This window comes from Sebastes umbrosus, chromosome 13 (assembly GCF_015220745.1).
Source record: "Sebastes umbrosus isolate fSebUmb1 chromosome 13, fSebUmb1.pri, whole genome shotgun sequence".
NCBI lineage: Eukaryota > Metazoa > Chordata > Actinopteri > Perciformes > Sebastidae > Sebastes > Sebastes umbrosus.
The window spans coordinates 8,794,987-8,821,271 of record NC_051281.1 but is presented as its reverse complement, the minus strand read 5'-3'; the positions used below and the strand labels follow the sequence as shown (position 1 = coordinate 8,821,271).

The window sequence follows — 26,285 nt, the reverse complement described above, 5'->3', positions numbered from 1 at the left end:
CTTTGATTCAGGTCTTGTCCGGGATGCCGTGTAGGCGGAGAGGGGGCTGATGGGTAGCGAGTGGCGTCAAAGTGCTCGGGTATGCGGCCTGAATGCATGAAGACAACACGCCTGCTCCATTACCCCCTCTGTCACATTGCGTTTCATATATCAAACTGATAGTGAGGCTCGTTTGGCTATGAGACATGTAGAATTATGCACTCGGCAAAGATGGACAAATAGAGCCGACAGATCTGTTATGCTTGGTTATCAGGGGGCTTGGGTCCTGTCAAAACATTGCCTCATCCGCTTATGAACTCCTCCAGACTACCGTTAGTTGTCCTGAGAACATTGTTTAGTTTTGAATTAAGGTAGAGCACCCACTGCTGCATGGGCACTAAGTTCTGCCTAATACCATGAAAGCAGCGGCCAATTTGAGCGCATATTTGCCTGTATTGTTGGCCGTCTTGTTAATGAGCCCTCATCCTCCGAATTCTGAACGAGGTTCCCAAAAGACTTGCTCTTTTGCTCAGAAACCATGAACCAGGTTCATGTTTGCTGAACAGAATAATCAAGTATCCTCATAGGAGTTATTAACTTCTTATGTATAGTGATGAATAAATGATACACCCATTAATATTTGACCCAATTAACACCCGCCTTAGAGGAATGACATTGAAAGCTCTTGGGCCCCCCTGATTACTTATTAAAGTTTGAAATTACGTAACACAATTTTTCTGTATACTACTGAGACCCCCTGTGATTCTGGCGCAGTCTGTGTTATTTTAGAAGCAAGCACTAGGTTATGAAAGATAACAGCCGTATTTAAAATTCAACAGAAACATCAGCAGCAGTGCTGTGCTTTCAGCAACAGAGTCATTTGTAGAAAAGTGTTTGATGTATTAGTATTCTACGTGAAAGTCACTCCTCATCCAAAAGGACCACTGTCGTCTCGTATCGAACCACAAGCCTTAATGATACATTATTCCTCCCCCTCCCTGCAATTGTGACAAAGAACACCTTGAATAACACCGTGTGCATTACCGTATGTTCACAGCATTAATCTCGGCTGCAATATGGGCTGGAGCCACAGCTGTGCCAGAAAAGAGATGCACTCAATGGGTGGCTTCAAGTTCAAGTATGTGATTGGCTCCATTCTCGAAATTAAATTACATTTCAATCAAATCACGCTATTTAATAAAAAAACATTGTGGTTATTCTGCAGAGCGAGGATGATGCAGAGCAGTGGATTAGTGATATTTTTGGGCTGTCAGAATGAACGTGATAATAACGCAAATTAGTTTTGACGCCACTAATTTCTTTAACACAAAGCGAGCTCGGTTTTTAGAGCTAGAGTGAAAATACTGGCATCATATGAAACTAGAAAACCTAAGGAATCCATTTGTACCAACCATGTCATACTAGCTTGCGAAAGTGGTTAAATAACGTTCCAAATTTGCGCTAAATTTTGGCTAGGAAAAATGGGGTCTTTGGATACCCACAAGTCTCCTCTTTACAGACATGCACACTTTATGATAATCAGATGAGGTTTGGGGCAAGTCATAGTCAAGTCAGCACAATGACACACTGACAGCTGTTGTTGCCTGTTGGGCTGCAGTTTGCCATGTTGTGATTTGAGCATATTTTTTATGCTAAATGCAGTACCTGTGAGGGTTTCTGGAAAATATTTGTCATTGTTTTGTGTAATTAATTGATTTCCAATTATAAATATATACATACATTTGCATAAAGCAAGCATATATGCCCACTACCATGTTGATAAGAGTATTAAATACTTGATAAATCTCCCTTTAAGGTACATTTTGAACAGATACAAAATGTGCAATTAATCGCGATTAATCATGGACAATAATGTGATTAATTGTGATTAAATATTTTCATCGATTGACAGCCCTAATTTATTTTCCTTGAAGCTTGGCGGTTTTATCCACTTCATTTTACACCAAATCACCCATAATTCTGTCACTGTAATTTGGAGTGTGTGCTAAAGATGCTGGTGCCCTTCAGGCTTACTGAAATTGCTAGACCTACATGTAGCACGGTTGCTGTCAGGCAGCCTCAGCAAAACTCCAAGAGACTGAAGAGAAAGAGCGAGACTCAATTTGACATCCAGACCTGGAAGAGGATGTGGAACACCCAACTGTCTCCTTAGCTTTGATCTACAGCAGGTTTGAGAGCTGACACGTTGGTCTGCCAGTTAGTCTAGTATGTCACTACAGAGGAATAAAGAAAGAGCTGGAAAGATGCTGTAAGTGTCTGCATACTCCCCTTGCATTAATTATTCCGACAGCAAATTCTTCAAAAGATAGTTGAAGTGATTCCAGGATAGAGCTTGTCTTTTCAGCGCTTGAAAGAAGCAGGTACAGTTTCAAACAGAGACAAAAAACCTCTAGAAAGTTCCCTATGCCGCAGGGGACGTCACGGTTTTGTCTGCTGTGAGATGAAAGGAAAGCAGCAGGGTTTCGATCCAGACTCAGCACGCCACCAGGAGTTAACCAGGCCATCCCTCCAAAGCTCATGTCACCAAAGAGATTAATTGGCTCTGTCCTCTTCAGAGTATTACTGATTGGCTCTCGCAAACACAGAGGCCTTTATCTCATTGGCTCAGGCACTGCCCTGGGTAGAATGAAAGACTGGGACCTATCAGCAGCCCCAAAGTCCAACTTAATATCTGACAGCCCTTTCATGAGTCTACTTTGTCTCTCGTCCCTCCTAGTGTTGTCTATTGCTTTGTTAGTGTCTTTGAGGGGAAGCGCTGTGATTTGAGCTTCGGCTTATTTGCCAAGACACAGATTCTGTAAGCACAAAACTGCATGTCATCTCACGCAACTAGCTAATTTTGTAACCTCTTTGACATATTCGGTAGTAATTTCTCTCCTTTTTGACATTTCTGTTGAACACTTTACAGTTCAAGGAGTAATGCTTAATTAGTGCTAATTAAGAGCCAGTTAACGTTTTGCTTATTAGGGTTATGACACAGTCATGACCAACAGTGAAGGTTAACGGTTTACTCATTCAGAAACACAGTTAGTCATTAATCACCAGCAGTCACAAAAAAGTATATTGATAATCATTAAGGCTGTCAGTGATAAACTATTTAATTGCGATTAATCACATTATTGTCCTTGATTAATAACAAATTAATCACACATTTTTTATCTGTTAAAAATGTACTATAAAGGGAGAGTTATCAATTATTTAATACTTTAATACCTATCAACATGAGTGGACAAATATGCAAATGTATGTATATATTTATTATTGGAAATAAATTAGCAACACAAAACAATGACAGATATTGTCCAGAAACCCTCACAGGTACTGCATTTAGCATAAACATATATGCTCAAATCATAACATGGCAAACTGCAGCCCAACAGACAACAACAGCTGTCAGTGTGTCAGTGTGCTGACTTGACTATGACTTGCCCCAAACTGCATGTGATTATCATAAAGTGGGCATGTCTGTAAAGGGGAGACTCGTGGGTACCCATGGAAATGGTATTTGAAATTGAAAATGGCCATGGCAGTTTTTTCTCGCCAAAATTTGGCGCAAGTTTGGAGCGTTATTTATCCTCCTTCCCGACAAGTATGACATTGGTTGGTACCAATGGATTTCTTAAATTCATATGATACCAGTATCCCCTCTCTAGCTTAAAACTGAGCCTGCTACAACTTCTGAAAGATCGATTGCGTTAATGTGTTAAAAGGATTAGTAGCATTAAAACAAATTTGTGTTAACGCGTTTTCAACTTTGACAGCCATAGTTGAAAGATTGGGGCTTTTTTTGTATACATTTTCAAGTTAAGTCAGCACACTGACAACTTTGCAATGTCATGATTGGAGTATTTTTTAATGCTAAATGCAGTACCTGTGAGGGTTTCAGGGTAATATTCGTCATTGTTTTGTGTCCTTAACTGATATCCAATATTAAATATATACATACATTTGCCTAAAGCAAGCATATTTGTCCACTCACATGTTGCTAAGAGTATTAAATAATTGACAAATCTCCCTTCAAGGTACATTTTGAACAGATAAAAAATGTGCGATTAATTTGCAATTAATCATGGACAATCATGCGATTAATCATATTAAATATTTGAATCGATTGACAGCCCTATATATATATATATATATATAACCAATGTGTTTATGATTAAATTGTTTACTAGAGCACAAGTTCTTCATATATCTAGCCTCTTCATTTTGCTCTTAAAGTGCACCAGATTTATGCATTTAACTTTAAAATGTACTGTAGGCTACAACAATTTCTTACTAAATGCACAATGTTTCCATCCATTGCATTTTCTTCCTCATAAAACATTTTCAAAGCTGATATTTTTATACGTTTTTTAAACTGTACATTGTTTACGTCCATGTTTACGAGCTCGCAGTTTTCTTCTTCACTGCCTTTATTGGTGCATTGCTGCATATCTTGGCGCGTTGCCACCACCTGTAGATCAGGGGAACAGCATGAAACCACTGGCAGAATGTGTATAGCATCACCTGCGGGAAATAAATAAACACATCAAAAAACTGCTCCATAGCGTTAGTAGAGGTCAAAAACTCCACAGAGTACTTTTAAGCTGTGAAGAAGGAAGGCTATTGCTGAACTGTTTGCTTATAGAATAGAGGCGGCGCTGCATATCTTCCTTTGTTTTCGACTTACAATACTTGTTATGCAATACATATGGGAGGTAATGTGCCACTACTAGCTGGACTATGAATAACTAAAACGCCAATGAATAATTCAGTAAGTGTGCACGTACATAATAAACAGTATGAATGATAACACTTATTATTGGGGAATTCAGTGTTAATGGTTTTGTTTTCTAATAAAGTATAGCTTAGGATAATGTTCTCAAGATGAGAATATTGTTCTTAATGATGTTTTAACAAATTGTACATCTAACACATCATTCAACAATCATGACATGTATATTTAATACAAAGTTTGTGTTGATAATACAGTATTTCCCATAAATAAGTCTGCCCTTATTTCCTAACTAATTAGGACTTACCTAGAGATTTATTCTTTCTGGTCATTCATGAGGAACTTTTTATGTACTGCATATTAAAACATCCTATGCCCCATGTCAGTTAATGAAATGAGCAATAAAACCTCCTTTGATGGCTAATCAGACATCTAATTAGCCTATTAGTCGACTATACCTGAAGCATGCAAAACAACTGACAAGCAAGACAACAGCCTTAGAATTAATACAAAGAAAGTGTCAACTTACTGTCTCTTCTGATGCGTTTCATTATATAATTCCTGTACAATGCTATTGTATCATGTTGCATTGCATCAGTACAGAATTGTACAGGAATATATATTTCATATATGGGTGTTTCTGCAACTACGGTCACGTTTGACTCTCCCAAATAAAAAAATATGTAATACATATAAACAGGTCCACAAAATTACATATAGTGGTTAAGATTTTAATCTGTAACATGTTTATTTTTTAGGTTTTCATCACTTGTTCTTACTAAGAAATAAGTTTCTTGCTACTTGTGTTTTAAGACATTTAAATACATTTTCATCAAGCTTTGTGGATCTTTGTAAATATTAAAAACCACAAAAAAAAACATTTTCTAAAAAATAGTGGATTTCATGTAATTTAGACAGCAACCATAGATGTCAGTCTTCATGCACAAAAAATATAAAATATGTTGTTTTTATGACAGCTATTGCAATTCCAATGTAAAAAGTCTTTACCGCAACACCTAAAGCTGTTTTTACTGTGGTATTTGTTCAGTATTGCGGTTATGACTCGGAATAATTTGTAAACAATTTAAGTAATAATTAATAAACAAATAATTTTAATATGGCCTAAAGTAATATGCATATGAAACAATTCCATTTGAAATAATGTCTTATTATAATTGAAGTAGCTCATTTTACGTCTCTCAGCATTGAAACCACAGTTTTGGGACATGACAATGAGTGGTATTTGGACCCATAAAATGATTCATAAATTTGACTAAATCACATTATTTAGTAATTCATTTTTTTATGTCAAGATGGGTAAAAACACTGTGTATATATTTATCAGGCATTGCACTGCAAATTTTAACAAAAATCTAAAATGTCATTGCTTGGACTTAACAATGCTCGTCGTTACTTTGTCTGGAATATCAGGAAACTGCACTACTGGTTTTGCACATATTGCAATAATCACACAGGTATTGCTAACATACTCTACTGTATATATAGCTTACAGTTGTGTATAAATATAGATTGCTTTTCTATTTTTTTTTTTACTTACAGTATATGGCCAAAAGTATGTGGACGCACATGGCCATATTAATTTCCATGATTTTGTACTATGATGTTCAAAAACCACATATGGGTGTAATGCTTGGATGTCTACATACTTTATATATATATGACAGATAGCAGAAGCTTGTCATTGCATTCCCGGCAGCTCACTGTCTTGTCAAATAGATAAAGAAACAATAAATCAAAAGCTTTCTCATGCAAATCATTGTGTGAAAGAGTTCATTGTACAAAACCCCACTGTGTTTCTGCAGACCGTGAACCACATGCACATCTGAAAAACAGCGTGACCTGGCTGCATGTCGATTGGATATATGGTAGATATATTGGTCTGAACCCTTTGTGTTGTATGTGTCATTAAGTTGTCTGTGAGTGGGAGAGAACCAGACATTTCTATGCGCCAAGGTTCTGCCTTCACAAGAGCCATGGGGATGCGGCAGGTATTGACCTCCACATTGTGAAAGTCACACTCTGAGATTGAAATGTCAGCCCTCACCATCAGAGCTCGACAATAACCATAATGAAGACTTTGTTACCACAGCCGTTAAATGTTCATCAGCTGATGGAGTGTGCTGAAATCTTCCCCTGGCAATAGGAGGTGGGGGGCGGTTCTGATAAGAGCCATGAACGGCCATTGTTATTGATGATCAGGCCCCTGGATGAAAACCATCAACCTCCCTATTTGATGGAGATTGCGCTTGATGAGACGTTAGGCCATATGTGAGTGGGTTCACCGACAGGGCATTTGTTGACATCACAAAGAAAGCATACGTCTCTCCAAGGCATTCTTGCAATGACATTGCTGTAAGTGACTAGAAAGCATTTCAAACTAATCAGCTTCACTCGGCAGTGATGGCATAAAACTCCAATGATATAAAACTTTGTAATCTGTTAACCACGAAGCACATAGGCTTTGCATTGTTTTGTAAAGGACTCGGGCTGGGACGATACACCTATCTCCTGATTCGATACTATCACGATACTTGGGTGCCGATTCGATATGTATTGCGATTCTATATAACGATTTATTGCAATTTTTATTAACTTCTTAAACACTATACCATGGGAAAAAGTCAAATCATACACTCCTAGGGACTTTTACTTTGGAAAATCTCTTAATTTATACAGTACAAATGTTTGATTTTCAACATGTATGTAGTCAGAGATGTCCTGAAGTCAAACATATCAGTCACTGTCTGACATTATTTGTGAAATTTTTTCCAGCAACCCAAAAATCAAAGAATAAAGACGAGTGATGGCTGGCTTGACCGCATGTTACCACAATACGATAACGTTTCCTGTGTATGACAGAGTTAGCATGCAGCTTTAGCCGTGATGTCTAGCTCCTGGCAATGTGTGAACCCCAAAGTGTTTCAATACTTTACTGTATGTGTAGTGTTTACCACTTTGGATTCAAAATGTGAGAGTGCAGGTCGTATCCATGCAGACCCTCCGCTGTTTTCTACTTTCTCGTTTCGGCTCGCTGCGGTTTGCTTTGTTTTTTTAACGGATACGTAACGGATATGCAACGATAAAAGAGGTAACTTCATTCTACCTCTGCATAGACTCAGATGAAGCAAATATATTGATTCTGGCATTAAAAACAATATTTCAAAATTGTAACATCAGTGTAAGTCCATTAGTTAAATGAAAGATGAATGAGACAAATGTAACACACTGGATCCACTGTTTGCCAGTGGGAAGCCAGTGAGGGATATCACTACTGGCATGTTAGCTGGGGTGTCTGCATAGTCGGGGTTGCAACTGGGGGGATAGCCTGACCCTCTCACACATTACACCCTGTGAAGCTCATCGCTGGCAGGTAAAAAATAAGCAGCTGGCGACACGTGTCATAGCGGTAGCACATGTCTGTCTGCAGGCCAACACTGGGGTTAGCAGTAACTAGGACGGCAGTGCATTGGGAGCTGAGAACCCCATATTATGGGAAAAGGAGGGGAGAAAATGCACAAATGGAAAATGACAAAATACACAAAAAAGAGAATAAAATAATGTGGCAGCTCTGCCAGCAAAAGCCAAAATAATGTGATGCTGCGTCGATCCTGTCATTCAGTCAGTATCATGCATTAGGATTGTGCCATCAATTAAGACACAATGTTGTTCATTTCTCTATTGTTTCATCTGTCTCTGAACCACAAACTACATCATTGTTATGATACGATGTGCTATTCTAGTGATGAATACTTGAGCTTCACATGTAATGACCTTGGTTTAAAAAAAAAAAAAAAAGTAATAGAAGAGAAATTAGGCAGAGCACAGGTTAACAAAAAGCTTAGTGTTTTTCCACATCATTTCCTCTCTTATCTGGTAACAATAATGACAAAAAGATTCAAGCCTCTTTGGGGAGAAAAAAGGCCTTTGGTCCTTGTCATTCACATCGAGTGCTCTGGGTGGGGGCGCCCTCTCTGCTGGGATAAGGTTATCTTGAATGGAAGAAATCCTAGGAGAGGCAGTATTGATCCAGCCCACAATTTCACACAAAGCCCTACATTCACCATAAAAATGTTGGCAGGAACACTGTCATTGCTTCTCATTTGGGGCTTAACACAGAGTTCTCAGGAGAAGCTGGCCAATGACTTTACTTATTCAATATTCAGTCTCCCTTAGGGCCATATCATAAATGTCATCATATGCAAAGAAGGATTTCTGAACGCCCGGCTGTATAAATGGAGCTGAAAGGGCTTAGTCCTTTATCACTCAAAACAACTATCGGATGGATTGCCATGAAATTTGGTACAGATATGTCCCCATCAGCATGAATTACGATAATTTGGTAATCACGTGATTTTTCCTGTAGCGCCACTATCAGGACAAAAAGGTTTATGACCAATAAACTAAGAGACATTTCCATCATCCTCAGCCGTACTTTGATAATCAGCAAATGTTAGCATTAGGGCTGTCAATTTAAAATGTATTCATTCAAATATTTAATCGCAATTAATCACATGATTGTCTATAGTTAATCGTGATTAATCGCAAATTAATCACACATTTTTTATCTGTTCAAAATATACCTTGAAGGGAGATTTATTTAATACACTTATCAACATGGGAGTGGGCAAATACGCTTGCATTATGCAAATGTATGTATATATTTATTATTGGAAATAAATTAACAACACATAATAATGTCAAATATTGTCCAGAAACCCTCACAGGTACTGCATTTAGCATACAAAATATGCTCAAATCATAACATGGCAGACTGCAGCCCAACAGGCAACAACAGCTGTCAGAGTGTCAGTGTGCTGACTTGACTATGACTTGCTCCAAACTGCATGTGATTATCATAAAGTGGGAATGTCTATAGAGGGGAGACTCGTGGGTACCCATAAAACCCATTTTCATTCACATATCTTGAGCATCTTGAATATGGCCATGCCAATTTTCCATTGCAAAAATTTAGTGTAAGTTGGGAGCGTTATTTAGCCTCCTTCCTGACAAGCTGATATGACATGGTTGGTGTCAACCCCTAAAATTATAGACGTGCCTTTTAACATCATGTCATTGTGAGGGTGTTAGCAAGCTCATGTTAGCATTCAGCTCAAAGCATCGCTGTGTCTAAGTACAGCTTCACTGAATTTCTATTATGGCTGTAATCTCTTAGTCTTTTTTTTTTTTTTTACCAGCAGCAGAGCTAAAGAACAATGAACTCTCTTTAACTGATGCTCTGATCTAAAAAGCCCTATGGATTTATTACAGCAGGCCTATAAATAATAAAAGTATTATCAAAAGAAGACGCCTGGCAAAAACGACCCCAGTAATAAAATTGTACAGTAAATCAAAACTAGGCCTTGACATCATTCTATCATTGAAGGAATATTTATGTAATTTTCACTTCAATTAAACAATAAAGGATGGATTACAAAAAATGGCATAGTTACTTGCAAAAGCATGGCTGGGTCCCAGAGAAAAAACACTGTGTTAGACATCATGGTTTGAGCTTTGAAGCAACACAATGACACCTTTTACGATAGATTAATGTATGCATTTTAAAACCAAGACTGCAGAAAAAAAGACATCTGATCTGCCTTGCAAATGGGACAGATGAGCCAAATCTGCATTTTTTATCTATGAGCTATCAAACAACATGGCAATAAAGAATTCCCTGCCATTTCAGTCCCTTAGTATGGACTCTATGTGACCGTCTGTCGCTGTAACGAAGTCACAGACCCCCAGGTAATTTTACAAGGGTTTCCCCAATGGATCAAAGACTCTAGAGAATTTCACATGGGAAGATGTATTCTACCTGACCTTGAGAATCTCAGTAATTTATTCTTGGCTTTCCAAGGAACTAGCACAGAGAATGACATTAAGTCAAGGATCACACCTAAGTGCATAATGCCGCCTGTGATTTTCTTGCCTGAGATGTATTCAACTGAGATAATCCGATAGGATGTGTAAGACTAAGGTCAGATAGAAGAAAGTGAAGCACAAAACTGCTGATCATCAATACCTGCATTTTGTTCAATATTTTACAGTATCGGAGTAATAATCTCATGTTTTTCAGTGATATTGTCTCTGACGATGACATATTTTGTGGGCGGAGCATTAGGTGGAGGAAGAAAAATGCCACCAATCCGCTGTTGGGCTCATTTTCTGTAACTAGTGTTTCATGAAAGCATGGCGGAATTAACAAATTAGCTAAGTAGCCAACCGTCCGACCAATGGGCTGGTGACCAGCGGCAACACTGTAAAGACAAATTGAGGGTGTATAAATCTTTGCAATATTGATTTTGGCACCCAATCACACAGCAAGATGACATTTTATATGTTTAACTTAAGTCCACTACTCTGAGGTGCTTTGTGTTTGCCTCCAGTCTTTCCTTTGTTTTGCCTCCAGCTAACACCTTGACGTAATCATGACGTCGGCTGTAAAAGGGTCTATAGCTAACAGACGTAGGTCATAACAATTTCTACTAATACAGTTTATTATGATCAACTAATCGTGTTGTCCAGCCGTCTTCACTCCAAGTGCCTGTAGCAGATGTGCCTGTGTGGACAATAACGTGGGCTGCCTGAATGATGGACAGGAATACAGCTGCAGGTCATTTTATAGTCTGACCAATAAGTTAGAGATGATGTTATCAAGCGAGGGAAACACAGACTCTTTCTTGACCTTGCTTCATCTGATAAGAGTTCTGTAAGGTTTTAGTGATCGACTAGAAATGTATTTTTGCCCACATAAACACACACACACATATGAAATGTCAGCTATTTTCCTTTTTGACACAAAGAATGCCATTTATTCTAGCTTGAAATAAATATAACTGAAATATTTGCTTCCAAGTGTTACTTTGTTAAAGGGCAAATGTCATTTTGAGAATTCTTCATATTGATCGATGTTTATATTTAGGATATCAAAGTAGCAAGAAATTAGATGGGAAACAGTACAACGTGGTTTAATAAGCCCGGTGTAAAAGAATCTGGTGCTCCTTGAAACATTTCCTACAAAACAAGGTGGATAAGTTTAATTTTGTAGTCTGGCCAATGCAGAGACATCATTTAACTACTGTTGATTCAATTTGTCAGCCGCCAAATCTCTGGTTAAAACTTTTACCTCTTAGTTAAAACTTGTTAAGACGACAGAATATAGCTGATTAGAGTTGCCACTTTTTGGATATTAATAAAATATGAATATAAAAAGTTAAATTTCAAAGAAGTCTTTTACAAATAATTTCAGCATAAAAAATATGAATCATTCAGCCCTACTTCAATATATCTGAAATCTGTATCTGTTATCTACCAAGCCATGTTCAAGCTGTTCAATTTAATCAAATTAACTATAGTGAAAAATTGAGTAATTATGTAATTTGAAGATACTGTAGATAATTAACTAAAAATGCTAAATTCATGAATCTTAAATTACAATTATTTTGTATCATTATCCTTTTGTTCTAAAATAGCTTCAGTATGGGAGAAAAGTAAGAATGATTTTCTTTACTGTTCTTGAACCTAAACCAGGCCTGCACGTTATGAGGAAAATCTGCAATGTGCGACATCTTTGTTCAATGTTGCAATGACAATATGACTTGCGATAAATAAACAAATATTGGAGTGTGCATATTAGCTATACTTATGTCAGCCTGGATTGCATTTATCACAGTCCCTGTAACATCCAACTCTAATTTGAGAGGGTACATACACTGAGAGGGCGCATCTCTTTGCAAATTAAATAAAGTATTGACTGAGTTAATCTTTGCATGCAAACTAATAATCGATACAGTATCAAAAAACATAATATTGCAATACTCAATATTTTCCATATTTTCTTACACCCCTAGTCACATGTCCAAATTGCACCAAATTCGAAAAAGCATTCCCTTGGGTCCCAATACAGAGATTCGTTGCTGTATAGTTAGATACTCTATTAACTGTACACTGGAATGGGAATGTCCTTTTTGACAAGCAACTCAGTTCATGAAAAATGTATGTAACTGAAAACACAACTACAAAACCCAGCAGGCGCTGTCCATGCCACGGTATTTACAGTAGATAAACTGTGACCTCCATTCCTTAAAGAATCAGGTGAACCAAGGTCATGCTGTAAGCCAGATCAGCTACACCAGACTGTGTACTATTTGAACTGTTTTCTAAAGGCAAATTTTGTTCCACATTCCTCTACCATCAGTTCATGACTGCTCATCACAGATAAGTGTGAGCCAATGGAACTGTGTTTCCAAAGAAGCCAGTCAGCGCGCCTAATCCTATTTTAAAGAGCTCAACTGGGGGGGAGCTGGCTAATATCCACTCCAGCCAGAACCAAAGCCTAGAGATGCTGGTGCTCCACTAGACCCTGCAGATCTGGACCAGAGAGACAAAGAGAAGCTGAACGGCAATCTGCAGATGGTCTCACGGGCTGTTCAGCGGGTGCCACAGTGGAGCTTCACTGGAGGCATCAACAGTGTAGTTGTAAATGCAATATGTGTGGCCAACACTGGAGGCAAGGATGGGATCATAGAAAGGCACAGATGGGGTGAAAAAAAATGATAAACTGCACTTCAGGCAGAGGAAGGAAAGAAAGGACAAACAGCCAGGGCCAATTAGACTAAGACAGCAATGGTGGCTGGTTCTGTTTACCATCCATCATTACAGTCCCCATCCTAATCCTATGTAACCACATCACTACTTTCTAGATAAATATTAAGCAATTATTTATTATGATGTCCAAGTAACAAAACATCAAATAAACTGCCATAGTAAGAATAATATATACACAATACTATTATATAAGGACTTGTGTTAAAGCTGCACTAATCAATATTTTTATATTAACAATGGATCAAATGACTATAACTATTTATACCCATCAAAATAAATAAAAAACATTTCTAATATACTTAAATTGTATCAAATGTCCAGACTTTAAAAGACACAGATTGACAAAGTCAATCGGATTTTTCCAGTAGATTTTGGATAATTGCAGAAAATAAACTCTGTGGGAAACTAGGGCTGTCAAAATTGGTCAAAAATGACATATGAATATTCATTCTAAAAAAAAACCCCATAGGTTAGAAATATTCAAATATCTACTTTTGCACATTATTTCTATGACACTGTGAACTAACTGCCCGCGAGCGACACAGCACTGTGCAGCAAGGCGGAACTTTTTGCAGACGCCCTGTTTCTATTTATTCCTCGTTCAACTTGACCTAACGTTACATTTTATTTTCAGTTAATGAAAGTGACGTTGTGTGACTCCCGTCATGCAGTGCATTCAGTGCATGCGAAACAGACAGTGCTGCTTTTTTTTCACAATAAAATATATATATTTTTTTACTATTTGAATATATATTCGTTGACAGCCCTATGGCAAACAAACGTTTGTTCAGCACTATAATCTTCACTAATGAACACCAATTTTATTTACTTAGTGACTGACTTTCTTTACTTTGATTTTTGAAGCGTAAATGCAATCGCCAGAAGTAAAAAGCTAACATTAAGCTATAATCAAACTACACCATGGTCGCATGACTTCACATAACCACCACTAAACTAAAGGCGGACTAGTGTTTGGCGTGATGACGTTTAGTAGTCTCATTCAGCCACTTGTTAGCAACCGCCTTTTTCAAAGACACGTAAAAGCTTCAAAATTCACGAGTGGGGTATTTATTGATGTATTTTATATCGTAGAACAAAATGTTAAAATCTCTTATTTCAAGCATCTAACTAAAAACTTGTTCAAAAAACTCATTGACTTCCAGACGAGGGAACCGGAAGTGCTAAAATGCAAACTCATTTCCAGGTTTTAGGACTAATTCCTGAACCACTCTATAGTGCTGCACACGGTTTTGTACTACCTACTCATTAATTACCTTATATATCTCAGGACTCGAAATGTCTTACAGTTAATGATCGATTTTTCCTGCACTCCAAATGCCTCCCTAAATGTCCCCTCTCAAGAGCATCATGGAGATAGTGCAGCAAATGACTCCAACTTTGGAGATAAGAGTTTTCTGATTGGTTAAGATGATAACTGCAGTTATACTGTATGCATACGTATGCACACCCAGGCATCTGAATAAGGCCCTAAGCTATGAGCGGGTCTGCTATATTTCCATTAAGGATATAAGGAAAACAACACCCACTGATGTTTAGAAAAAACAGGAAATAAGATTAAGGCAAAAAATATTTACAGTCCTTGTCAGCAACAGAAATGCTACCACTATTTATACTGCCAGGAGGACAGAAAATTTCACTTTCTGCAGAGCACTCATCTCATAACACAATGCAAGGACTGCATTTGCATGTTTCAAGGGGTGACAATGTCATTTGCATAAATTTAATGAGTCTTTCCGAGGAAAAAAAAAAAAAAAACGTGGACACCTGCGGAAACAAGCTGACATTGTTCAAAGTCCTTTTTTTCCCCTTATTACTCACAATATTGGCCCTGGCTTGCAGACAAAGCACTGTTACACATATAATCAGGAGGTTTGACATCTCCGTCACAGAAAGGTTGTTTTCTTTGGAGGGAAAATGTGCACAGGAGGTGGAATTTCATCCCCTGCTAAATGGATGACATAGATGGTTAGGATGATACAGGTATGAGGACTTGTTTCTCTGGGAGGGACTGGCAATCACCACCAGTCACCAAGGGTGGTGTGTTACTGCTGGCAACGAGAAGCACTCAGCCTGTGGTATTTTTGATGAAAGCAGTTCAACTGTCAGCAACCAAATGGGCAAACTAATTACCAGTGTAAGCTGATTTCCTGGTCGAGGCTCTCCACAGCAGTGGCTCTCCCCAAGCACTGGGTTTGATTGTTAAACTGAAAATAGGTACATGTTATGGGTAGATACACCAGAGACTGTGTAAATGAATGGAATTGAGTGTATGGAAATGAAATAAATGTGCTCTTCTTATTGGCAACGGCTCTGTGAATTCCAATGAGGAGAAGATGGTCTCTGTGGCAACGACAGCGAGGATTTACATCCTCTCTGTCAGTCAGGCTTCTAATGTGGATATATGATGCGTCGCCTCACACTTTAGTACAGACCTTTTGTCTTAATATCAGCAGATATGAGATGAAAGTCTACGCCAGCACTTAAAGACGGTATTTGTGAAAATCTTGGTTGTGCTTTGTCATTGCCATTTACATTTTTTTCAGCAGCTCCTCCTGTTTGTGCAGCTATAGTCAGCAGCATATTGTTCATTCTCCTGAGTCATTTATTAAATACTGATGAAACAATGGTGACACATAAGCTCTCCTTTGTCAGGCCTGAGCTAAGTTAATTAATTAGCAATCCATGCCACAGTGCCAGGAGGTTGTTGATTGTATCGTTCTAAGCCGTCATCCTGTGTAAATTGACTGAGATTGAGATCTAACAAGGCTTTGACCTGGATCCCTTCCTAACAACCTGATGTGTGAAACATTGATGAAGGGATTTAGCTGGAGGAGGCTAGAGGACATGTTATCTTTAGCCATGCCATCGGCTCCATTAGCTCAGAGGAGCGGATGCAGCAGTGGTCGGACACTCACTTATGTTTTTTTATAACTGTAGCAGTGGGGTGCAACCTTGAAAAGTGTGTCCGTTTTCATGTTATAGTTGTGCTTTCATTACCTTGCATGGCAGCTGGATTCTCGCGATGTCACAAGATCCCACGAGAATCGTAGGATTACACGTCACACGAAAATCCATCTCGTCAGGCCTCAAGTAATGCGTTTGTTTCCGGTAAGCCAGAGCACAGACCAATCAGCGTCCTGTAAGGAGCTACTGGCAGCTACGATCGTGGCTTAGGTGTGTGTGAGGCGAAGACACAGAGAGGCGACTGTTCGTTCTAAACAACAGTGGCGGCTCCTAAAGAGGTTAGCATAGCTGCAATAGCATCAGTTATATCAGAACTGAAGAGTATTTCTTCATTGAAAGAAAAGCAAAGAACGGCACTGTTTCTTGATGGAAAAGATGTTTTCGCTCTTCTCCCGACTGGCTTCGGCAAGAGTTTGATTGACAGATGGTTCATCCAATCACCTGCTAAGTACTTTTTGAAAGTGCCTGCCATTTTCGAAACAGTTTCCAATGCCGGCGTCTCCGGTGGTTCTGTGTGACAAACCAAATATACGGAGGAGAAGTTAATCATTTTAGTGCAGGACTACCCAGAGCTTTACGATGTGTCCCACCGACTATTTTACTTGCTTCACCCTTTCCGTCTGAGGACATCACAACATTCGGTTTAAAGATCGTCCAAATTGACTCAAATTGAGCAGTAAACCTACTGTGAGGGATTTACGGTGCTGGAAATCCATTTATCTTTGTTTTGACTTTGTTTAGTTTAGTCAGTGAAGCTTACTGCTAAATTACTGCAGTCATCGTCATCTCAGCGCGCGTGTTTTGGTTGCTTAGTAACTACAGGAGCGCAAACCTCCCAAGCACCTTGGATAAAAGGATAAAAGCGGCACGCCTGGCGTTTTCCACGCATTTTTTGACGCGACATGTAAACGGACCCTTATTGAAACACAATCAAAACATGGTATTGAATTTCATGTTTCAGTCCTAACTTTTTCTTCCACTGTCTTTCAGTTTTTGAGTTTGTTCCCATAGTGATAACCTCCTCTGAAATAATTCAGACGGCAATACAATGGTTTTGAGCTCTTTAAATTGTCATTCAACTGTAGTGTGCGAGCAACAATATTCAGGAGGTGTCTTGTGACCTGCTCATTCTTTTAATGAAAACACAAGCACATAAATGCATAGCAATTGGTTCCATATCCTCAGCAGAAAAAAGTGACATTGGTGGTCACACCAAAGTGGTTTGTGAATGCATTGCCACCTCCACGGGCCATCTGCTGCTGTAAGGCACAGTGGCTGTGGAGTGAGCAGGCCCCATGGGCCCCGGAGGGAGGTTAGAAGTCTGTTCACTCGTATTTCACATGCTCTCGGACAGAATAACAAGCACAGCAGCTCCCTTCAGAAGCCGCAGTCAGATGAAGAGCTGGGTTCAAAACATCCTACTACAATCAAACACTGTGTCTGAATCCAGTGCTTGATTGTGCTTACATTTATACTATAACTACACCCCAATCTGTGAGTGTAAGAGACAAAACATAGCTGGTACACTTAAAGGGAAACTTTGCCTATTTTCAACTGGCTTTGTATCGTTGCTAGGGCTGAGTATCCGTACTTCATAACTGCAAGGTATGACGTCACGTTACTCAGACTACAACAATAAAAGCGGTAACTTCCTTCTATCTCCGCATAGACTCAAACGATGCAAAAATATTGATTCTGGCATTAAAAAATCTATTTCAAAATTGTACAAAAAAATCGCGATACATAGGTGAATCCATTTTTTCCCCCACCCCTAGTATGCATACTGCACTAAATAGTAATAAAAAGAAAAAAGATAAATCAGCTCCCTACATACACAAAATTTTAATTTAATATAGTGATAACAAATTAGGATTCAAATTGTTTATTCCTTAAAGTTTCTTTTTTTGAAGAGAGGCTTTTGTAAGGCTTCAATAGGCCTTTGTTTAGTATGCCACCCTTACAAGTGTCTCTGATTTACTGTATGCACACATGACACCGGGGGCCAGCGCCTCTGTGATTATCCGTCATTGAAGATGCCCAGTAGGCCTGATTGTCTGACGTTAATCATGCGCGCCCCTCATTCATTACAGGGGGTAAACCTGAGTGATGAATACTCAAGGAAATACTAATGAAGGTTTCTACTGTTATTATTTAATGAGCTTGATTGCCTCACTGAATGCGCTCATACCGTATTCTTTTAGTCAGTATGTGATAGCCTCCCGTAGGCTCCGGTCTCTAACTGAGCTGAGGAGTTCCCTGTGCTTCCTGCTGAGAGACATCAAACTGAACTGGGCCTGATTAAACAGCCTGCTTGAAACTTCACAAAATAACTTGAACAATTTAACCTCTGAGGAAGCTCCAGTGGTGATTAATTCTTCCCCCCTTTACTCCATTGTAATTGTTCACACCGGGGGGGAAGTTAATCGTATCGTAGGCCACAAAAAGCCAAGACCCTGTTCCATTCAATGTCATTACCATGCCTCAAGGAAAACTGGGCAATTATGTGTAATTGCCACCTCACAGCATCTGTCTATGGCAGACAGTATCATGAATGTGGTTTGTCATGTGTCGTGTTAGCTTAAAGAAATGTCATCTCATCAAAACATTTAAATGATGTAACTTTGACCTTAATGTCTGGCTGATTCATGAACCCATGGTTCCTTGTGAGCATAACAAGAAAGAAGTAGGAGATAAAATGTACACTCATGAAAAAAATATACGTAGACATTTTGACGGGACTTGTTGGGCAGCTGTCAGCGGTGTGACTTTATGAGAGCTGGGGACAAACTAAGCAGCGTGCTCGGCCTGGCTTCCTGCCATCTTACTTTACAATCGACAGCCCATATGGTGGAGGCAGCTAGTACATAAAACCAGCGGTTTACAGAGATCCTTATGACAAGTTTGATTGTGGAAAACAAACTGAAGTCAAGATGATGTTGTTGTTGATGGATTCAGTTCTCTAGAGTTAGTGTCATCAAGAAAGCAGCCTTCATACTAGTGTTGCATGGTATACCGTTACTAGAAAGGTATCGAGATACCCTGCTGTTAAAAACGGTATGATACTCGTTTTATTAGTACCTGTACTTTAAGAATGATAATGTTTTAATACGAGCAGTGAGTTGCGTCGATGTGCGACAGCGGGGTCGTGTGTGTGTGCAGCGCTTTGCTTTAGAGGACGGCATTAGGATTGGGATTTTTTACATTTTTACATTTTTAATTAATACAAAAATAATTTAAGCTTCCATGTTCTGTCATCTATTAATCCATTACTTTTCCTGATGTTTTAGATTTTTGCAGTGGTATCGTTTCAGTATCGGTATCAAGATATTTAGGTATCATATCGAAGTCAAAATTTGGTATTGTGACAACACTACTTGGAACTTAACAAGCTTCATACACACTGTTCACATACACATACACCTGCGCTGACAGAAAAGAGCCGAACTGAACGTGCCACACACGTTTTACCGATTGTAACGTTAATACTAGGGAAATATATATTTTTTTAAGACGGGATGAATAGTCGCATAAACTATTCGATTTTTTTTATAATTTAACAACTATTCGAAAAAATCTAAAATCATGACCCATCCATAATTCCCACCCAGGAGCACAATATTATGCTAATAAGAAAACAAATATGCCTGACAGTTTAGAAAGAAAGGGGAGTTGACATTCCAGGATTTGTATCCCTTTACATTGATGACCTTGCGATTGTGTTTTCTGACTATATTGATGTGTCAGCATTGCTGGGAAGAATCAATCATGTAAATATGGATATTGGCTTCTTAGAGAAACTGTGAAAGATCAAACTAGGGTGTGTTTAAGGATGCAAATAAATCTGTGTCGTCATTGACAATCGACTGAGAAATCTCATGACATCTAAATTTAAATGTTTACCTAAATGTTAAGTAATGTTGACACAGTGTAGTATCGCGATGTTTTGCGTGGCAGTATTGTATCGATACACGGACGTGAAAAAGGTGTCTTATTAGAGAAACAGATGTTGACAAACTTCATAATTTGCAGTTGAAAAAAGGTAATAAATCTCAATATATTTGATCGCTCAGCATATCACAAAATATTTAAAATCGCAATAAGATCATATCGTGACTTAATTATCATGATAATATCATATCATGGGTCCTCTGGTGATTCCCATCCCTATTCAGCTCAATATGAAGGTTTTTATTCCCCAGCGAATATCGACATACATTCTTGGTTTTAATTGGAAACTAAACTTCCAGATGGACAGGGCTCCCCTAATTCAGTCCCCAGTGCTGTAGCTTTGCCATATTAGCAACAGGTGAGTGAGAATGAGCTCAAGATTACACAGGCACTTGATGAGTGGCAGGTTACTGGAGTGTGAGGTAGATGAAGGCCTTCCAGCTGGATGTTGTCACATGTGAGAGGACTGTTAACACAGCGTGAATTCAAACACAAACAACTTGTAAATAAACAGCACAATGTGGGGTGGGACATTGTACCTGTAATTCACATAAAAATAATATGATTTAAAACCATGAATCAAAAAATCCATTGGTACCAACCATGTCATACTAGCTTGTCGCGAAGGAGGCTAAATAACGCTCCAAACTTGCGCTCAATTTTGGCAAGGATGATGATGATTTGAGCATATTTTTTAATGCTAAATGCAGTACCTGTGAAGGTTTCTGGACAATTTGTAATTTTTTTGTGTTTTTAATTGATTTCCAATGATAAATATATACATACATTTGCATAAAGCAAGCATATTTGCCCACTCCCATGTTGATAAGAGTATTAAATACTTGACAAATCTCCCTTTAAGGTACATTTTGAACTGATAAAAAATGTGAGATTAATTTTCTATTAATCGTGATTAATCATGGACAACCATGCGATTAATCACGATTATATATTTTAATCATTTGACAGCCCTATTAAATATATTTATTTGTTATCATTTTAGTCATTTCTTGTGTTAATCGAGTAAAAAACAGTTTGAAGGAGTGAAATGTGAGAAGATTTGAGTTACAAGAGCAATGTGTTACTTTAATCAAGCAAAGTGGAACTGTTCATTTTTGGCAGAATACTTTAAAAAAATCTAGGAATAATTCATAGAGACAGCAGAGTAAAGTAACTGTGAGCTATTAAAGTATATAAGATCTCATTTGGGGAAAAAAATGAATTCATAATGATTGATCTGATAAAGTCTGTACACTATGAGCTGATTGGATTCAAAGCTCGGAGTTGACTCAATGCTGACACAACTGATTAGCAGAAGACTTCAACATAAGGGACGACCATTAAATACAAATGATACTTACTGGGAAGTGAGAAATTTAAAATAGGAGACATTAAGAACATTTTATTAATTTTATTTGTGCCTAATAAGGACCCCATCTCTTTTATCTTTCTTCATTTTGTAAATGTTGAGAAACAGGGTGTTGATAGCACTGATTGGTGTGATAAACATGGTTAGTTGAACATTTGATTTTCCTCCAGAGACTGGGTAGTTAACATATATCTTCCCCTATGTGAACTTGAGTACAAGTGCTACACAAAGCCGCCGTGTACAGCAGAAAGGTGATAATTGGTTTAGCCCTATTAAAACCTGTTAGAGAGTGAATCCTGTGTGAAGAAGAACAGCATGCATACATGCAGCAGCCTACATGGCAAACGCTCTCATCCTTTCAAAGGGTGATTGTTCTGATTAGTCTACAATCTTCTCATGTTGATGACGCCTTTTAATAAAGCCTTTTATATTTACGACAAGCTAGTATAACATGGTTGGTACCAATAGATTCCTTAGGTTTTCTAGTTTCCTATGATGTCAGTATCTTCACTCTAGCTTTAAAATTGAGCTCGCTAGAACCTCCGAAAAACCGATTGCCTTAATGCCTTAAAGAAATTAGTGGTGTTAAAACGAATTTACGTTAACTCATTATTATCGCGTTGACTTTGACAGCCTTAGTATATTTACAATTTCTACTATTACATAAGTAAAAGATCTGAATATCACTTCCAACACTGTAAACCTGTACAAAAGGTTTCCTGATAATGATGAGCTCAGTGTACAAATATCAATGTCATTAACAAAAATAGAACAATTTTATAGAGCAATTTCTGTATTATTACATACAGTATGTTGCTGTTTCATTCATTATGTGTAATGAGGCGGCAAGAATGAAGGGAAGCATCCCAGCATGCACTGGGGCTACACACTTATGGATATAAGTCGTATGTGTGCATAGGTGGGGGTATCATAGGTTTGTCCTCTTTAACTGAACAAGTACAGTACATGCAAACGTCAGTACACAGCTCGTCAGGCAGGAGTGTTGAAGCCTATAAAAAAGTATTTTTGTTCGTTAAGGTAGCTTACCTTCTTCTCCAGTTGATGAAGCCTTTCAATTGTCTCTTGTCAAGAGCTAAGTAATCTCTGGTAGTTATCCAAATTGCAACATATTGTGTAGTAATGACACTTAATGGCATACTGTCATTTTGCACTCAGTAACCAATTCACATGAGGATGTCGCATTTACGGTTAAACATGCAGCAAAAACCGGCAGAATGACATGATCCAGTTGTTTTAATAATGCAAATCCTTCAGTCAACTGAGTGACTTATATTCCTTAATGGATATAGTTAAAAATGTATAATATTTCCGCATACTGTATATATATCGTTCACTATGTCTGTTCTGTTGGGATATCTTAAATATACGTATTTCATCTTATCCTCTATTAACCGTAGCTAACCATTTTCTTTCATAATGCATTACCTTCATGGGAGGTGCTTGTCCAGACACATTTGCAGATGTGTTTGAAAGGTCTTGATATTCTTCAGTTGTGTTGACCTCAGGTTCAAAGATGAAACAGACTCTGGCTGGGATAATTTAAACCTGCTGCCCCGGAGAGTCCATCCCAAGACAGTCATTTGGACGATTTTCAAATGGTCGAGAGATGCCTCCGGTTAATTAAAAATTAACTTCAGATGATTAATTGACACCCTTTTATAAGAGGATCCTAGCAGGCTTCTATAAGTGTGAGTTGTAGACTGGTATTTTACTTACAGGAGCCAATAATGATATCCATCAAAATAATTAAGTTTAAGGCCTATTACAATTTTAAACCCCCGTTTTTGCCCATGATTGATCATCCCCGACTTCTTTTCATTGCGGTATTGGTATCACTGAAAGGTTTTTCTATGTATGTGTGTAATATAACAAGACTCGGTCAAATCCGAGTATATTGGTGTACCGTGTATAGTCACTCTGTGACTTTGTGGGTAAATTGTTACACAAATGGTCATGTCTATAATGTTAAATCCAGTAATTGTACATGTCGACAGCCTCCGTCCTTTCCATGTTTTCAATTCATTGTCTATGTAAGCAGCCGTGCAGTGCATTCTGGTAGCGTGGCGGCGTGATTCGAGAGACGCGGCACGACGTTGGCCGCTCCTCATTTGCATAAAATTGAGGTCTAGGCTACTTTACGGACCGACGTGACTCGCCACCTCTGGAAACTTTTAAACTAACCGTTGTCGATCAAAAATAAAGACAGATTTAGCAACTGCGTGGCTTATTTCTCGCATAAAATGTTTTCAGAAACACATTTCGGTGAAGGATTTTCGTGATATAAGAGAAGAAAGTTTCCAAACGAGCCGCCATGTTGGTTTCGGTTTGAAAGCCCATGAGCAAAGAATGTATATTGATATTCTTTGCCACGAGGGAAAGCGTTCGTCCAATCAGGTGCCGAGTGTCTAGTGGCAGCCCATCAAGTGTTCAATGCTGCAAAGCGAGGTGAGTGATGCCCTGAAAACGTAAACAAAGGACTGTTCCCGCCTTTTCATTTCGAAAGAGCAACGGCCGATGAGGAAAAGTCAACACTCGGCCGACCAATCGTGTAACTTCACTCAGACTTTTGCGTTTGTAGGGCTGGCCCTCTGCGGTCCAGCCAAAAAGTGACGATATCTTGGTGTTACATTTTGTCACTAGAATTTTAGTTAATCTTCTTAAATGAAGTTATAACTGTAGAAATCTCTAACATACGACATCAATAACCTTTTCACTATTATTCCCTTTTATTAAAATGATTCTCTCATCACAGGCATCACTATTACATCTGCAGATGTCTAAATAAGGCTGAATGTAATGGTTATTTAACCGTCTTCCTTTCCTCCATCTCCTCACCACCCATCTTCTGCGATTACTCTATCACTCTCATTCATTCCATTAGTGTTGAAACTATTTTTCCTTCATCTCTTTTTCCTCATGGCTACATCTCCATCTGATTATCTCGTAGCACCCATTATAACCCTGAAATCCCCCCAGATTTGCTCCCAACTCATTACTGAAGTTTTGACACTGAACTGTGAACTGTGTTGAATTTCAAAAACATCACCAGGGAGCTCAGAGAAATATTTAGGGCTGTTGCTCCGTCACTTAGAGTTCAACGTGACTGCTCTGTCAAAACAAGTGCAGATTCAGCTGATCTGCAGCTAAACTCGGCATACTATGAAGTCACAGTAAGATCTACCCATCACAGAGTGGATTCATAGGAACATGACATGATGATTGTGTAATGCTGCAAGTTTAGTTTTATTTCTACCACCAGGGGCAGACTTCACCACCCCAACTAGAAAGGGCCCCAAACAGCTTTAGATTTATTATGATGTTTAGATATGAAATATATTGAATCATGTTATTATTCTTACTCATTGTACCCCGAAACAACTTACAAAAGGCCCCCATAGCAGTTACAAAATATGCAACTCAACTGTATACTACTTAATACTTCTACTTCAGAGGAAAACATTGTAGTACTACATTTGCCTTGTGATTTTTAGGTTGTAGTGGGTTTATTTCTCACATAAAATGTTTTTAGAAACACATTTCGGTGAACTATTTTCGTGATATAAGAGAAAAAGGTTTCCAAACAATCCACTATGTTGGTTTCGGTTTGAAAGCTGAGAGCAGTCGCTCACGAGCAAAGAACATATATTGATAGTCTTTGCCACGGAGAGCATTCGTCCAATCACGTGAGGTCGTATTTATCTTTAAACGTACAACAACATATGCCCTTTACAAAGGAGCGGCTGTAAAACTATGAAGTATATTTCCCCACCATCAGCATCACTAGTGCTGTTCATCTGCCTCGCTGTCAAAGATAACTGCGGTAAATAAATGACAATATCTGACAGGAAGCACCTGCTGCTGCTTTATGGATCTGTGTCAGCTGTCAAATATGTGAGTAAATGTGCCCAGAGTGATGACGGCTATACAGCTTCTAGTTTAAAGTAAGGGATTCTACTTGGACCTATGGCGACAGTGATATTTCAATACAGGCTGCTATGCTAAGAGAGTGGCAGGTTTTTTCGGCAGAAGCGAAAACACCTCATCCATCATGTGTGCCACTTTGCTGTCAAAAACTAGCTCATCACTTTCTCCAAATGTACATACATTGAAAGGCTTTGTTGACTATATTTGATATTGCCTGTTCTCCCTTTTTTCTGATCCTGCATGATAACCACTTCAAGCCTCTCGGTCTCACAGAACTTGTGATGCATCTCGTCACGTCCTGTAGCACAATAAGATAAGCCTTTATTGATCCTCAGAGGGATAATTCAGTTGTTGCAGCGGCACAAGGACAGCAATGTGCACAGATAGATAGAGGAAGTAAAAAATAAATAATAATAGGTACATAAAACTAAAATAAGAATAGAAGTAAACACAAGAGCAATTAGAGACAAAAATTACAAGGTAAAAGTGACAGTGGTGTGATAAACAGCAGAGTCAGCAAGTCTCGTATATGTAAACAGCACACACCAGACTAATGAACAGTACAATATGATTAAATAATGATACTTACTGTGTGTCTGTATTAATATAGAATTATAATATGGTATATAATGTAATAAAACAGTATAACATATCAACATAATATATTAGTAAGAAATTCTTAAATCATATTGA

General features: G+C 38.3%; 1 long non-coding RNA gene across 1 annotated transcript in view; it reads left to right on the top strand.

The window, feature by feature from the left end:
• LOC119499861 overlaps window positions 1–26,285 on the top strand; it is a 64,428-nt gene that overhangs the window by 36,884 nt on the left and 1,259 nt on the right. The gene's annotated exons all lie outside the window — the stretch shown is intronic.